This window comes from Lactuca sativa, chromosome 1 (assembly GCF_002870075.4).
Source record: "Lactuca sativa cultivar Salinas chromosome 1, Lsat_Salinas_v11, whole genome shotgun sequence".
NCBI lineage: Eukaryota > Viridiplantae > Streptophyta > Magnoliopsida > Asterales > Asteraceae > Lactuca > Lactuca sativa.
The window spans coordinates 218,953,871-218,971,138 of NC_056623.2; positions in this window are offsets into that span (position 1 = coordinate 218,953,871).

A 17,268-nucleotide genomic window follows, 5' to 3' on the forward strand; every position below is an offset into this window, starting at 1 on the left:
GACGACTGAGCAGATTCAGCAGGTCAGGCAGAGGTTGCTGACGGCTCAGAGTCGCCAGAAGAGCTACGCGGATAGGCGTCGCTCAGAGCTCGAGTTTCAGGTTGGTGATTTCGTTCTCCTGAAGGTGTCACCTTGGAAAGTTGTGATTCGATTCAGGAAGAGAGGCAAGTTGGGGCCTCGATATATTGGTCCATTCAGAGTGACAACTAGGGTAGGCAGAGTAGTGTATCGTTTGGAGCTACCTACCCAGCTGAGTCAGATTCATGATACCTTCCACGTGTCTCAGTTGAGGAAGTGTATTGCCGATGAGTCAGCAATGGTTCCATTTGAGGACATTCAGGTGGATGCGAGCCTGAACTATGTTGAGAGGCCGATCGCGATCCGAGATAGGAGGATCAAGGTTCTGAGGAATAAGGAGGTGTCCCTGGTTCAGGTTCAGTGACAACATCCGAAGGGGTCTGAGCTGACATGGGACCCGGAGTTAGAGATGCGTGAGCAGTACCCGAAGTTGTTTGTAGAGCGAGACTTCGGGGGCAAAATCTGATTCTAGTGAGGGAGAATTGCAACGCTCGGTTTCCCAGGTACATTAATTAATATTATAATTTGAATTGTGTTGAGTGACTCGACAAGATGGTGCTTAGACTCATCGAGTCAGGTCGCGAATAGGTGACGTGGAAAATGATTAGACTCGTCGAGTCAGGGGAGTGCACTCGCCGACTCAGAGCTGACGAAAGAAACCCTAATTTCTCGGGTTTAGGACCTATTTAAGGACCCTTATAGCCACCATTTGCGGCTACCAGACCCTTGAGAGAAACCCTAAGAGTGCTTGAGCGTTTGTGAGAGGAAAAAATCCATTATTTGATCTTTGTAGGTTGGTTTTCAAAGAAGAAGGTGGTTCCACCTTAGAGGAGGCCAAGGAGGTTGCATATATATGTGGATCTCAAGCAAAGAACATCATTGTTGAGATAGCATATCGATCCTTTTTCTGTTTTGTTGAAGAATCCATGCATTTAGGGTTTTCTATACCCTTTATTGGGATGATTTGTTGGATATATAGTCCCTTATCATGTTTATACTTCGGATCTAGACCCATAGTGCTCCATAGAGCTTTATCCATCTGGCTTTATGATGAGTTATGGAAGAAATGGACTTAGGATGTTGTATTTGGGTCCAATTCTTCAAGTAGAGTTATTTGGACGTTGCATGAGTATCAAGTTTGAACCTTTATGTGTTTATTGAGTTTGCGAAGGTCAGATCTATGGATTAGAGGAATAGGTCTGACGTTAGAAGGTCATTTGAATTTGAGCATGGAATGCACTCGCCGAGTCCATGAGCAGACTCAACGAGTCGGGCCGGGTTGTCCTGTAACTCACACAGTTGGTGACTTGCCGAGTTGGGAGAGTGACTCAGTGAGTCAGAGGGGATTTAGGGGATTTGAGTTCACGTCTAAACTCGCCGAGTCAGTGCCTGACTCGACGAATTGGGTCAAAGGGTGGCCATTGACCAACGTTGACCAGAGTTGACTTGTGTTGACTTAAGGGCATTAGTAAAACTAAGTCAGGAAGGTATTAATTAGAGATGTATTGATGCTATAGGAGGAAGCTAGGTCGGAAGATTGAGTGCGAGTAGTTATCCGACATCTTCGGGGTGAGTCTTCTTACTATGCCTTACCCGATGGGGTAATTATGTGTGACCGGAAGGTCTTATGTGTATGATGAATATGTGATGTATGTTGTATATGTAATATGTTATGATATGAGTATGATGATGTGGAACGGAAGTTCAGGATGATATGGACCGGAAGGTCAACAGAGTTATGGGATGGAAATCCGCTGAGACACTTGGATCAAAAAATCCCATAGTGTTGTCGCATGGAATGGCATATGTGCTGTATGTGGTATTTTGGGGAACTCACTAAGCATTATTGCTTACCGTTTGCGTGTTATGTGTTTCAGGTACCAGTGATGATCGCGGGAAGGTGCCAGCATGATCAGTACACACTTGTAGTGGAGATGTTTTGAGATTCTGGGGATTGTGATTTGGACTTATGTTATGTGAAAAACAATTGATACACGTTTTTGAGATTTGTGATTGGAGTGTTTTTATAATTTTAAAATGAAAAATTGTTTTGAAATTTCACGGTGTTACATATTGTCCGACAGTTTGTTTCTCGATCTCTGATTCGTTTGACATAGAACTTAATTCAACAAATCAATTCAGTCCAGACCGGGCCCGACACATAAGTCAAACCAAACCATCGAAGGGACCTTATATCGCTTTTATCCGCTTAGGATTAATGGAAATGATAAGCTTCGACTTATATGCATTTATTATTCACTAACCAAATCGTACACAACAATGCATTTTATAACATCAAGTTACTGATGCGCTTTTCGCATTATCAATGTATAACCAATTACCAAACAATAAACCATATATCTAGGTTTTAAGACCATATGATATTATCATCTTGCGATCACTCGAGATAAATTCCATAAAGTGATTCCAACAAGAGAGGGTTTATTCCAATGCTCAAATCAAACTCATAAGGACACATGAACGTTGTAGCAAACTTTTGCTATGTCTAATACATTTCAGACAATCTACACACCAATTCATGACAGTCTTCATTCATACCTACTTCCAACATATGAACGACTGTGGACGGTTCGAATAATTTTTATTATTCGGGAAGTCAAAACATGCAAAATGAAACCATAGGCAAAAAATTAACATAATACAGTAACATTACTAATAAATAATACTCTTTTATTTAATCATCAAATGTTAATTACAGTTTATCTATTACATGTTTCTAAACTATCTAATCTAAAGTAATATCGTCCTTCAGCCCGATGCTCCTATCGTGGTGCAAGTTCTTAACACTACTCAGTCCCTTCGTAAGCGGATCTATTGGGTTATCCTCTGACGATTCCCTCTTCACTATGAGGCGTCCTTCTTCCACCCGATGTCGAATAAAGTGGTATTTTATGTCGATATGTCGTGATCCCTCGGTTCCTTGGTCAAGGCAACCGCTCCTTCATTATCACAAAAAATTTCCATGGACTCCTTTTGTTGGATTAGTGTCTAAGCTCGTAACTATATTTGGTATGTACTTGACCCGGTTGTGCATGGTCCTTTTGGGTTGCCTTCACCAAAGGAACTTGACAAGGTAATTTGATGAGAGTGAGAGAGAGGATATTATGATTTATTAATGTATTATAAGAATAATATATTAAAGGAGAAATTATATTTATTTAATTAGTACTAGTCATAAATTAATTAGGACTTAATTTGGTGACTAAAAGAGATTAATTAAATAATGGGGCATAAACTGTCAAATGTGTGATAGTTGAGTTTTGGGCTGGGAAACCTAATGGACTAAGGGGGAACAAAATTATGATGACGGATCATCATATTTTCGTCCAAGGGCCTTATTCCAGAAGGTTCCTTGGGCTACTTCGTGGCTAAGTTGTCTATTAGGGTTTAGACTGAAACCATAGCAGCATGCACTATAAATAAGACCCCAAGGCTCCAATTTTCGGCCACTTGCTTCCAAGAGAAAAGCTAGGGACGAAAATTAGCATCCTCCATCCTCTCTCAAAGTTGCCTTCTTGCTTGTGGTATTTGTGATCCACTAGAGGAGTTACAATTGTGACTCTAAGCTCAAGAGAAGAAGATTCAAGCCACTATTTGAAGAGGTAAACATCTACATCTGATGTGATTAGATAATTTTGAAATTATGTATGCTAGATCAAGGTTTGAAAATCTTGGACTCATAGCATGTACAATAGAGAAACCTAGATCCAAGCATTAGGGTTTGTATGAGCACATAGGATTGTTCTAATGCATAAAACCCATCAGTGGTATCAAAGCTTGATTGGTTTCAATTGTATTTGATGCTATCATATTCGTTCATTTATTGATTTGGAAATCATTTTTGAAAAATCAAAAACTGACAATGTGACTCTCTGTAATTCACGACAAGAGTCTAGTCTGTGAGATAGACTCGATGACTATAGTTCGCTACTCGATGAGTCTGTGGATCAGATGGCTCAAAATTCGGATTTTTGGCTGTTTTTGTGTTTGGATAATTACCAAAATTATTTTTGAATTATAAAATCCGAATTTTATAGATTTGCTATGATTATCCTTACCAAATTAAAAGATAATTACCATTTATTTAAATAATAAATTAATTATGTGATAATATTTGATTATTTAATTTATTTGATGAATTATCTTGTAAATAAAATGGATTAGGTCAAATTTAGATAATTATTAAATTAATTGTTTAAATAAAATGGATCAGTCGCTAGTAGACCTCATTCACGAAGCCAGTCTATAAGGTGGGTATAAGGTTGCTACCTATAAAATGGTGCTTAATGGGTGTACACTCACACCCACCACTTGCTTGACTGGTGGAGGGTCGTTAGCCGAACGGATAGGATAAGGCACTTAATTCCTCATTAAAAGTATAATGAATAACAAAGTAACTATAAAGTTTTTACAAATTCCCAATCTTAGTTACTTTAGGGTAAAATGTGAAAATGATGCTATTCCATGGAATTACACTTTGCACCCTCGTCAAATGTTAGTGGAGCATGCGTGGTTAACCAGCATACTAATTTGGGATTGACATTGGTGGCGAAGGGTGGCTCGATGTTTATCATCGATCAATGGAGCGTGCGTGGCTAACCGGCACATTGATTGGGTAATAGAGACACTGAGTGCACCATGTTGGTTCGCATGGTTATTCACAACTTGTTTGCGATCCTCGGTATCCCAGTCACAAATTTGAAGTGCATATCGAGATTTAAACATGCCATTGAAAAGTTCAATAAATCTCAAAGATCTAGGAGTTTTCAAATACATTTAAAACTTAATCTTCTTTTTCGTTTTTCAAGGTGAAAATTAGTCAATCGTCATTCACTTACCTTCAAATTATTTACTTTTAGATTACGGCATCCCTTTTCTAAGTTGTAAATAATGTTTTTTTATCCTAGCCCTAATTTCTCATTTGGGTGTTTAGTTGGGGATTCATTTCTAATCAAACTTTGTTCCTTTCTATTTCAGATGTCTAACGTAAATCCAAACAACGACGCTTCTGGGTCATTCTCGCTAATGAACCTATATCAAAAGGTGACATTTGATGGGTCGAATTTCAACGAGTGGATGAGATACATTCGTATGATCACTCGTTACAAGGACAAAGAATATGTACTCGATGAGAAACTTGAAAAGATCAACCCAGATGTTGCTGTTGGGTCAAAATATGGTTTATACTTTGCTTTTTTGGGCAATTATATTTTTCTGTAATATTTCTGGAGTTTACGGTCATGTTTACGGTTGCGTTTACGGCCGTAAACACCTTACGGCCGTAAACCCATTTACGGCCCATGTCCACCAAGCCCATGTTCTCCAAGTATAAATATAGGTGTTAGGGTGAGGAGTAGAGATTGATGAACACCAAGGAGCTTAAGTGTGTGCATTTGAAGATGTTCTAGAGAGAGGGAATAGAGAGAGAGTGTGTGTGAATCTCTTGTATCCGGATCATAATTCATATCAATACATACAAGATTCATATTATTCTTCTTCTCTTTCTCTTCTATTTGATCTGACATCATCCGTTTGATTGGGATTCCGCACCATCAAACGGATCTGATTGATACACAAGCAAATTAGGGACTTACAATTGGTATTAGAGCCAAGTTGTATCAGTCAATTTTGTCCGATTTGGGGCATTATTTGATCTTATTCTCAAAATATTCTTGCGTTTTTGGATAGATCTCTGAAAAATAATGGGGGTTTCTTCTTCGTGTTTTTCATAAAAACGGGTTTTTGATCGAGTTTTTGAGCAAAAAAATGGCAAAAAACGGTGTTTTTAGTCGTAATCGACGAAGGGGTGGCGGCCGGCGGCTAGGGTTTCGGAGTTCACGGCCCGAGGTTCATGGTCCGGAGTTTGCAGCCCGAGGTTCACCGTCCGAGCTTGCGGCATCGGATTTTGCGGTACAGCAGTCTCGGTCTTCGCCTCGCACCTCGGTCCTTGTCATCGCTTCGCAGCAACCTCGCAGCAGTAGCAACACTTCACATATAAAAAGATAAGAAGAAAAGGTGGAGGTGCCGGGGATCGAACCCAGGTCTCCCACCTATTAGTCCAAGCGTTTAACCAAGTCTTCTACGCTGCATCTTGGTTTATCCCTTCCGAATTTAATTTATAAAGCTTCTTTCTCGGTTCTAATTTTGCATTTTTGACACTTTTAACCCAAAATTCACTTTTTTTTTTAGTTTTAAATTCTATTTTCATCCAAAATAAAAAAAATAATAAAATAATAATAATAATAATAATAATAATAATAATAATAATAATAATAATAATAATAATAATAATAATAATAATAATAATAATAATAATAATAATAATAATTGTTTTTATTTTTGACTTTTATTTTTGACTTTTTATTTCAAATTTTGACTTTGACTTTCAAGTTTGACCTTTGACTTTAAACTTTGACTTTTTCGTTTAATTTTTTAAATTTTCAAATTTAACTTTTCGGTTTGACTTTCAAGTTTGATTTTTTCAAGTTTGACTTTTTCAAGGTTGACTTTTTCATGTTTGACTTTTGAGTTTGATTTTTTTTTTTTGACTTTTAAGTTTTATGTTAGCTTCTAGTTGTGTTTTTTAATTGATTTTAAGGTCTACGAGGGACTTGAAAACATGAAAGAGAGTCTTTAGGATATGTTAAGACAAAATTTCAACATTTTTGATTATATCCCTGGAGAAACCGTCGAAACTCAGTTGCAGCGATTTACTACACTTATTACTGTGATGAATATAGATGGGATCTTCTTGTCTAAATCTGAGATAAAAAAAAGCTATTGAATTCACTTCCAAAATCGTGGGATATGGACGTGGCTGACATCAAGAAGAAAAAAGATCTCAGTCGTCTTAGTCTGGCTGATATAATTGAAGAACTTAACGCTTTGAATTGTCGAAAAACAATGAATTCAGCAAATCTTTCGGTCAATGAAGTGTCGTGTTCTCATTCATGTGAAGTTTCATGTTCTCAATCAGGTGAAGATACGATTAAATTTCTTCGGGAACAAATTGATTTATTAAAAGGGGAAGTTGAGGACCTGAGATATAAAGGATATCAACTCAGGAAAGGACAGAAACCCCTGAAGGCTGAGTTAGAAGCAAAAACCAAGGACTTTAGGAAACTTCAGGAAGAGTATAGCAACAAGTATGAAAATTATGATTATGTTAAGAGACAACTTGTTGCTGTAACAGAAGAACTTGACGCTTTAAAAATCAAGTGTGGAAAAACTGATGTCAGTTTCAAAAATTATACTACGTCAAGTCAGACAGTCGAGTCCTTATATGAAACCCAGTTAAGATTCAAAGAAAATCAAAACAAGGGTCTAGGGTATGATAGTGTACCTCCTCCTTATAATCATAACTACACATCCATCCCTATAACACAGGACGAAACTGACAGGGAGCCACATCTTCGATATGGCAAACGAGCTCGATTTGTGTCAGGAGGAGTTATTAATGTTGAAAATATTGATGCTTCTGTTACATGTGCAGGTAAAGTAGCAGACGATGAGAACAAGGAGAGTTCTTCTGAACAAACAAACGACCCCTTGAACTCTAAATCTGTTGCTTCTAATCAACCTGTCGTTGGTAAATACAGGCCACCAATTCCAACACAACAGAGTTCTTGTGGCAAGTGTGCATGTGGGAACAACAAGAGACAAGGCAAGGATACGCCACCAGGGGCAGGAAGAGATAACTTCACAGTGAAGAAAAAGACTTGCTTTCACTATGGAACACCTGGACACATTGCCCAAAATTGTCCAAATCGCGCATACGTTCCTTACTATGCACAAGGCTGGCAGAACGCGTCAAGAGGGAGATACTCCAAAAGAAACCCCTCAAGGTCACGTTCAGACATTGATGACTGGAATGCCAAGAAGGCCAAGAATGTAACTCCCAAGGCTAAGAATCAAAGTCCAAAGGACAAGCATCCGAATCCCAAGGGCAAGAAGGAAATGTCAGCCAACAAGCCCAGTTCAAGAGATGCTCCTGTGAAGCGAAGACCGGTTAGGTCAAAGTCATCTCGGCAGTCGGCTTCAAGTTCCAAATCAAGTACTGAGCCACCCATAGGATCGAAAAAGAAATGGATTAAACCCAACTACAAATGGGTTCCAATGGCTCACTCTCCCAAATCTCCTAATGCTTCTAACGTTTCTACATCTTCAATTTGTGATAAACAGGATATGTCATGGGAGAGGTTATCGTGCGTTGATGAAAAAGGTCGACCTAGTTTCAAAATGGACTGGGTTCTAAAGACCAACTGATCCCACTCTGTGTCGGAGCAGCTATGGAGGCATATTATCAGACTTCGGTTTGTTAGTAGTGGTTGCTCCAGGCATATGATTGGGGACATCTCAACTGTACAACATTCATACTTTTGCTTAAGAGTATGTGTTCTTTTGCGGGAAGGGAAGAAAGGAAGGGATCACTCATGGGGTTAGTGCTTAACGATGTGCAGAACTTTTGGATCTATTCTGAGATTATGCATTCTATTCTCATACCTTCTGGATGCAAATTCAATCGGTGACTTACGGTTTGAGTTTTCTTCTCTATACTCCTGAGTTTTTCTTAAGCTGATTCGCTTTAAAGACAAATTTTTGTTTTAGGATAGTTTAAATTTGCGCATTTACTTTTGTTTCTCTCCCATGCACAAATTTAGGGGGAGAAATAAAAACAAAACAAAAGATAAAAATTAAAAAAATTAAAAAAATTAAAAAAAAATCCAAAAACATTAGAAAATTAAAAAATCAAAAATATGTTGGTTATGAAATGTGCTTGAGGGAGATGTTATGGGAAGTGATATTATCAAGTGATAACATGCAATCTGAGTCTGCGTAACGTACCCAAAGTTGAAGGGTCTATGCTCTGGTTTGATGTGTTGGTAGGCACGAAAAATTTTAAATGGACTTCACTAGGGAGATTTGAACTTAGGAAATTTATAGACTTGACAAATCTTGACATAGTTAGATCTGTTCAGCCTGACAATACGACGCTTGGATAGGTTGAGCAGGGAGATATATATGGGAATCTACTCGTCACATTAAATGAACCCGTACTTGGAACCGTGGTTTAACTTTTCCTCGATGTGCGGATTCTGTCCTTAATTCCGGTTGGATGGGGCGACTGGTAAATTCCGATAAATTAGGTCTGTAGAATATCATTTTCTTTCTTTTCGTCTGTTAGTCATATGTTGTCTCCTTTGCGTGACTTCCAATTCGACCTGGTACACAACATATGCAACTCTATTTCTCTGCAGGCTATATATGTGAAATACTTCTTATCTGTTAGCCATATGCTGTCTCCTTTGCGCGACTTCTAATCCGACCTGGTACACAACATATGCAACCTTCTTCTTCTCAACCCCTCTGAAGTAATAAGTAATAGAATTCTGAATCTATCCTCTCTCTGAATGGTTGTCTGCTCACCCGGTGTAAAGAGTACTCTGGAAGTTCTTGATGGCTGGGGCATATCAGGAAGCGAGAAACATGTTCCGGTACAATTAAAATTGAACACTCAAAGATTGTCTATAGATCTCGCTGCTCAATTTAGGTGGACAACAATATCCCTGGTTGTCGTCAGATGAATGGTCCTTAATATATAGTATCTAAGGAATTAGGATCAGATATGATTTTAAGGAACTTAAGTTCACCTTGTCTTGTAACAAATAGTATGTCCTAAATTTGTCACAATTTTTCGTGTTTAAGTGGACAACAATACCGACGATCGACCAGACAAAGATGTGAATATGAAAGGTACCGACAAGTGGATAAAGGCTGTCTAAAAACTTTGATCCCAAATCACTCTTAAAGTTTGATATCATTTTATTTTTGTTAAATTTGTTCATAGTTTCTTCTAATTTAAATATTAGGGGAGAATTAAAAATTAAAAATAATAATAAAAAATCAGAAAAATTCAAAAATCAAAGAAAAATAAAAAAAATTAAAAATCCAAAAATAGTGTTATTTTTGTTTTATATCTTGTTCAGAAAAATAAAAAATCCAAAAATATTTTTGTTTCTGTTTTAATTTGTGTGCTAAGTTTTCTTTTAGTTTTGTTTTGTCTTGAAAAGTGATTTCAGGTATAGATAAGACTCATGGAGTTTGTGTTGAAGATTTCTGAGCCAAAGCCTCGTCCGTGAGCATCGAAGAATTCGCATTCGAAGGAGCAAGAAATGAAGATTATTCTTTCAAAATTCAATCCTTCAACCCCAGAAGCAAGGTGAAGCTGAAATTGAAGATTATGTGACGGATTGCATTGAAGCCTCCTCATCAGTCTGCTGCTATATTTTGTACCCGCTGAAGTGATCTAGAATTTCAGTTCTCTCTAATGTTCTTTCTGAAGATTCTCAAGCTGAAAGCACCAATTTTCAATAATCAGTACAAGAAGCCTCCTCACCCAATGGGCGTTCAATATCAAATTCTGCGGAAAAGATCAAGTGCTCAAGATGAAGTTATTCATTGAAGATTCATCAAGTTCATCTTGAAGTCGTGAAGAAATCGAAGGTTAAAGCTGAAGCCAAGCTCTCATTGAAGATTGACAAGAAGAGCCAGCTAATTTTTAGGGGGAGCTTGTTGGGTCAATTAAGAAAAAAAAATCTATAAACCAAGGGGGAGATTGTTGGGTCAAAATATGGCTTATACTTTCCTTTTCTGGGCAATTATATTTTTCTGTAATATTTCTGGAGTTTACGGTCATGTTTACGGTTGCGTTTACGGCCGTAAACACCTTACGGCCGTAAACCCATTTACGGCCCATGTCCACTAAGCCCATGTTCTCCAAGTATAAATATAGGTGTTAGGGTGAGGAGTAGAGATTGATAAACACCAAGGAGCTTAAGTGTGTGCATTTGAAGGTGTTCTAGAGAGAGAGAATAGAGAGAGAGAGTATGTGTGAATCTCTTGTATCCGGATCATAATTCATATCAATACATACAAGATTCATATTATTCTTCTTCTCTTTCTCTTCTATTTGATCTGACATCATCTGTTTGATTGGGATTCCGCACCATCAAACGGATCTGATTGATACACAAGCAAATTAGGGACTTACAGTTGCTACTCCTGAAGAGTTGGCTGCCTTTGAGGCCCACGAGCGTGATGCTACGAAAGTTCATTGCATCATGCTGGCCACCATGAACCTAAACTCCAAAATTCCTATGAGTACATGTATCCATATGAGATCCATCAAGATTTGTTGGACAGATACCACCAAAGCGCAAGGCAAGAGCGCTATGAGATCATTAATAACATGATCACCACTAAGATGGGGAGTGGAGAATCCCTAACCTCGTATTTGCAGAAAATGCAGAGGTATGTTGATCGTCTTCTCAAACTTAATGTTGAGTTTGATGAGGATTTGGCTATCGACATCATCCTTTACTCCTTGCCTTCTTGCTACACATGAACAAAGAGGAGGTCTCCTTGAGTAAGCTTCAAGGACTGCTGAGGACTATTGAGAGAAACCTCAAGGACAAATTTGTTGTATCATCCCCTGTCGTGGCTGCTCTCGTATTGGCAATTGGCCAAGGAAAGGGAAAGAAGAGGAAGGATCCTTCAAAGAGCTACCAAAAGGGAAAATCCCGTGATGGTTCATCCTCTTGTGGGACCAAAGCAGGTTCTGCTAAACCCTCCTCTGACCCTAAGGAAGCAGAGTGCTTCTATTGCCACGAGAAGGGCAACTAGAAACGAAGCTGCTCCAAATATATGTAGGTCATTAGAGATGGTAAGATAAAGCCCACCTATGCAGGTATGTATTTTATTAAATTTAACAACTCATCACTTTCTACTTCATCGGTTCTTGATACATGATGTGGTTTCCACATTTGTTCTGATTTGCAGGGCCTAAGAAGAAGTAGGGAGATGGAACATGGGAAGATAAACTTGATTATGGGAAACAGAAGATCGTCGCCTGTGACCAAAGTCGAAGTTTATTCTTTAGTGTTGAGTAATGGGTTAGTATTAGATTTAAATAATTGTTGCTATTCGCCAGATATGGCAAGGAACATCATTTCTTTTCATGGATTATATAAACAAGGTCTCAGATATTCATTTGATAATAGTAATGGTTTTATTAATGTTTATTTGAATGGTGTTTTTTATTTCAATGGATTACCTTGTAAAGGGATTTATGAATCTATGTTAGTTGTTGATAATTTGGGAAATGATGTGTTGAATATTGATTCATCCAATAGTTTGGACAAAGCATGCTTGTGGCATTGTCGTCTTAGCCATGTAAACAAGAAACGCATAGCCCAACTCCAAAAGGATCGAGTCTTGGAGTCATTCGACCTTTGGAACGATGACGTGTGTGAATCTTGCTTACTTGGGAAGATGACCAAGTCACCCTTTACTGGAACTTGTGAAAGGGGTGAGGGTCTATTGGATCTCACACACACCGATGTGTGTGGGCCCTTTAGATCCATCACAAGGGATACTTTCTATTTCTACGTGACTTTTAGGGATGATTATAGCAGATATGGATATATCTACTTAATCAAGAAAAAGTCAAAAACCTTTGAAATGTTCAAAGAGTTTAAAAATGAAGTGGAGAATCAGCTGGGCAGGAAAATCAAGATGCTTCGGTCATGCCGAGGAAGAGAGTACCTAAGTCTTGGGTTTCATGACTATGTAAAGATTGTGGAATCATTTTGAAATTGACGCCTCCGAGAACACAGCAATTGAATGGTGTGGCTAAGAGACGTAATCGGACCTTGTTGGATATGGTTCGTTCTATGATGAGTCGGGTTCGTTACCAATAGATTTCTGGGGGTACACCTTAGAGACGGCCACCCATATCCTAAATTTAGTTCCCACCAAGAAGGTCGCAAAAACACCTCACAAGATGTGGACAAGGAAAGCTCCCTCGTTGGCACATATCATGGTTTGGGGTTGCGAGGCTTTCGTACGACGAGAGAATCACGACAAGCTCAAAACTCGTAGTGAGAAGTGTTATTTCATCGGCTATCCACAGAAGTCCTTTGGCTATCTCTTCTACAGACTGAGTGTTAATGTTGTCTTCGTTGCGAGGAGAGGGGTTTTCCGAGAAAGAGAACTCATAAGTCAAGAGGACAGTGGGAGGCAAATTGATCTTGAAGAGATTCAAGAGCAAAGCGATGAAGGAACTTCTAACACTGGCACTCAACCTGAGGAGTAAACTCCTGTTGAACCTATTGATGAGTCCTTACCTCTTAGACGTTCCAGTAGGGCTAGCGTTCCACCCCAGTTGTATGGATTCCATATTACTACCGCAGGGGATACATTTATTAGTGATAGTACACTAGTAAATTTGGACGAACCTAGCAGCTACAAGGAAGCCATGGCAGGCCCAGAGTCTGTTAAGTGGAAAGAGGCAATGGACATTGACATTCAGTCCATGTACGGCAACCAAGTTTGGAATTTCGTTGATAATGTGTCGGGTCGTAAGACAGTCGGGTGCAAGTGGATCTTCAAGAAGAAGACAGACATGGATGGGAATGTGCACACTTATAAAGCGCGATTGGTTGCGAAGGGCTTTACTCAAACTCCTGGAGTTGACTATGATGAGACCTTCTCACCAGTTGCGAAGATAAAGTCAATTAGGGTGATGCTCGCAATAGCTGCATTTCATGATTATGAAATATGGCAGATGGATGTGAAAAATGCTTTTCTTAATAGAAAGTCAGCTGAGGATATTTACATGAATCAGCCAGAGGGTTTTGTCAATGCGAAGCATCCAAATAGAGTGTGTATGCTTCAGAAATCCATTGATGGATTGAAGCAAGCGTCTCGCAGATGGAATCTTTGTTTTGACGAGAACGTTAAAGAGTATGGCTTTCAGCGAAGTGAAGATGAATCTTGTGTGTATGTCAATGCCAGTGGGAGTATAGTGAGCTTCCTCGTATTGTATGTCGATGACATACTACTCATAGGAAACGATGTCCGAACCTTGCAGGAGTTCAATTCTTGGCTTGGGAAGTGTTTCGCTATGAAGGACCTCGGAGACGCTGCGTATATTTTGGGAATAAGGATAGTAAGAAACAGAAGTAAAAGACTGATACGACTCAGTCAGGATTCATACTTGGATAAGGTACTAAAGGGTTTTAGTATGGAAAATTCCAAGAAAGGGGAGTTGCCAATCCAAAGCAATACCAAGTTGAGTAAGACTCAATGCCCGAGTACAGAGAAAGAAATAGTTGATATGAGTCGAGTACCTTACACTTCCGCAGTTGGCTCTATCATGTATGCTATGACTTGTACTCGCCCTGATGTAGCCTTCGCTTTGAGCATGGTCAGCAGATATCAAGGGAACCCTGGTAGATCACATTGGATTGTTATCAAGAATCTTCTTAAGTACCTACGAAGGACCAAGGAATGGTTTCTAGTCCTCGGTGGGAGTGATGACTTAAGGGTACGAGGGTACAGTGACGCTAGTTTTCAGACAGATCGGGATAAATATCGATCGCAGTCGGGCTGGGTCTTTACCCTGAACGGAGGAGCAGTGACTTGGAAAAGTTCCAAGCAAGAGACCGTGGCTGATTCAACGTGCGAATCAGAGTACATTGTGGCAAGAAAAGTGTCGAAAGAGGCTATATGTTTGAATAACTTCATTAGAGACCTTGGAGTTGTGCCACCCATAAAGGATCCCATGGAAATTTTTTGTGATAATGAAGGAGCTGCTGCCTTAACCAAGGAACCAAGGGATCATGGCAGATCTTGACATATCGACAGAAAATACCATTTTATTAGACATCGGGTAGAAGAGGGACTCATCGTTGTGAAGAGGGTATCTTCAGAAGATAACCCAGCAGATCCCTTTATGAAGGGACTGAGTAGGGTCAAGCATTTGCAGCACGCTAGGAGCATTGGGCTAAAAGACGATGTTAGTTTAGATTAGATAGGTAGGAAACTTGTAATAGATAGTTTTGTATTCAACATTTGATGATTAAATAAATGTGTGTTATTTATAAGAAAGGTTACTATCTTGTGTTGATTATTTATATATTGTTTCTATTTTGCGTGTTTTGACTTCCTAAATAATAAGATTGTTCAAACAGTCCACAATCGCTTGTATGTTGGAAGTAGATATGAAGTAAGATTGTTATGAATTTGTTTGTAGATTTTCTAAAAGGTATTAGACATTTCAAAGGATTGCTGCAAAGTTCTTAAGTGCTTATGAAATTTGATTTGAGCATTGGAATTTACCCGCGCTTGCTGGTATCAGTTCATGAAAGGTATCACGAGTGATCGCATGATGATAAAATCATATAATCTTTAAACCTAGAGATATGGTTCTTGTTTGCTAGTTGATTATACATTGATAATGCAAAAACGCATCAGTAACTTGTTGTTATAAAACACATTATTGTGTGTGACTTGACTAGGGAATGATAAAAGCATATAAGTCGAAGTTTTTCTGTTCCTTTCATTCTAAGAGGATAAAAGCGATATCTGGCCACTCGATGATTTGATTTGACTTATGTGCCGAGCCCGGTCAGGATGAAGTTGATGTGTTCAACTAAATTCTATGTCGAATAAATATGAAGTCGAGGAACAAAATGTTGGACAATAAGTATTGTTAGCATGATTTCTAGAACAGAGGATTATACGATCACTTATCTGACGGACAAGATTTTGATCAGAGTTGACAACAGCGCATAAGAGCTACGATTGTTAATTGGATCCTGAAGACATATATGAGATATAGTTACTAGGCTTATCCAAATGGAAGACTGTTGGATTAGTGTCTAAGCTCGTAACTATATTTGGTATGTACTTGACCCGGTTGTGCATGGTCCTTTTGGAAGATCTGATGTGATTAGCTAATTTCGAAATTATGTATGCTAGATTAGGGTTTGCAGGACTTGGATTCATTTCATGTACAATAAAGAAACCTAGATCCAAGCATTAGGGTTTGTATGAGCACATAGGATTGTTCTTATGCATAAAACCCATCACCTTTATGGCTGGCAGAACTCCAAGGTCTCCAATGAACTTCTTCAATGATATTGCCTCATTTGACGCTTCACTCGCTGCAATGTACTCTGATTCGCACATTGAATCAGCCACGGTCTCTTGCTTGGAACTTTTCCAAGTCATTGTTCCTCCATCAAGGGTAAAGACCCAGCCCGACTGTGAAAGGTAGTTGTCCGTTTCGATCTGAAAACAAGCGTCACTGTACCCTCGCACCTTTAAGTCATCACACCCACCGAGGACTAGAAACCATTCCTTGGTCCTCCAAAGGTACTTAAGAATGTTTTGGACTGCGGCCTAATGTGCTCTGCCATGGTTCCCTTGATATCTGCTAAACATGCTAAAAAAGAAGGCCACATCAGGTAGAGTACAAGTCATAACACACATAATCGATCCAACTGCGGAAGCGTATGGTACTCGGCTCATTTCTGCTATCTCGACTTCGGTACTCGTGTATTGAGTCTTACTCAGCTTGGCATTACTTTGGATCGACAACTCCCTTTTCTTACAGTCCTCCATAAACGTTTTAGTACCTTTTCCAAGTATGTATTCTGACTAAGTCCTATTAGTCTCTTACTTTTGTCTCTCACTATCCTTATTCGCAAAATATAGGAAGCCTCTCCGAGGTCCTTCATAGTGAACCACTTCCCGAGCTAGGACATAACCTCCTGCAGCGTCGGGATGTCGTTTCCTATGAGTAGTATGTCATCGACATACAATATGAGGAAGCTAACTATACTCTGACTGGCTTTGACATATGCACATGATTCATCCTCGCTTCGCAGAAAACCAAACTCTTTTACTTTCTCGTCGAAACAAAGATTCCATCTGCGAGACGCTTGCTTAAGTCCATAAATGGACTTCCCAATCTTGCACACTCTATTGGGAGGCTTTGCATTGACAAAACCCTCTAGTTGAGCTATGTAAACATACTCAGCCAACTTACCATTGAGGAAAGTGGTTTTAACATCCATCTGCCATATTTCATAATCATGAAATGCACCAATGGCCAACATCACCCTAATAGATTTTATCTTGGCAAGCGGTGAGAAGGTTTCTTCATAGTCAACTCCGGGAGTTTGAGTGAAACCCTTCGCGACCAATTGCGCCTTATATGTGTGCACATTTCCATCCATGCCGGTCTTCATCTTGAAGATCCACTTGCACGCGACCGTCTTACGTCCGGGCACATGGTCAACCAAATTCCAAACTTGGTTGTCG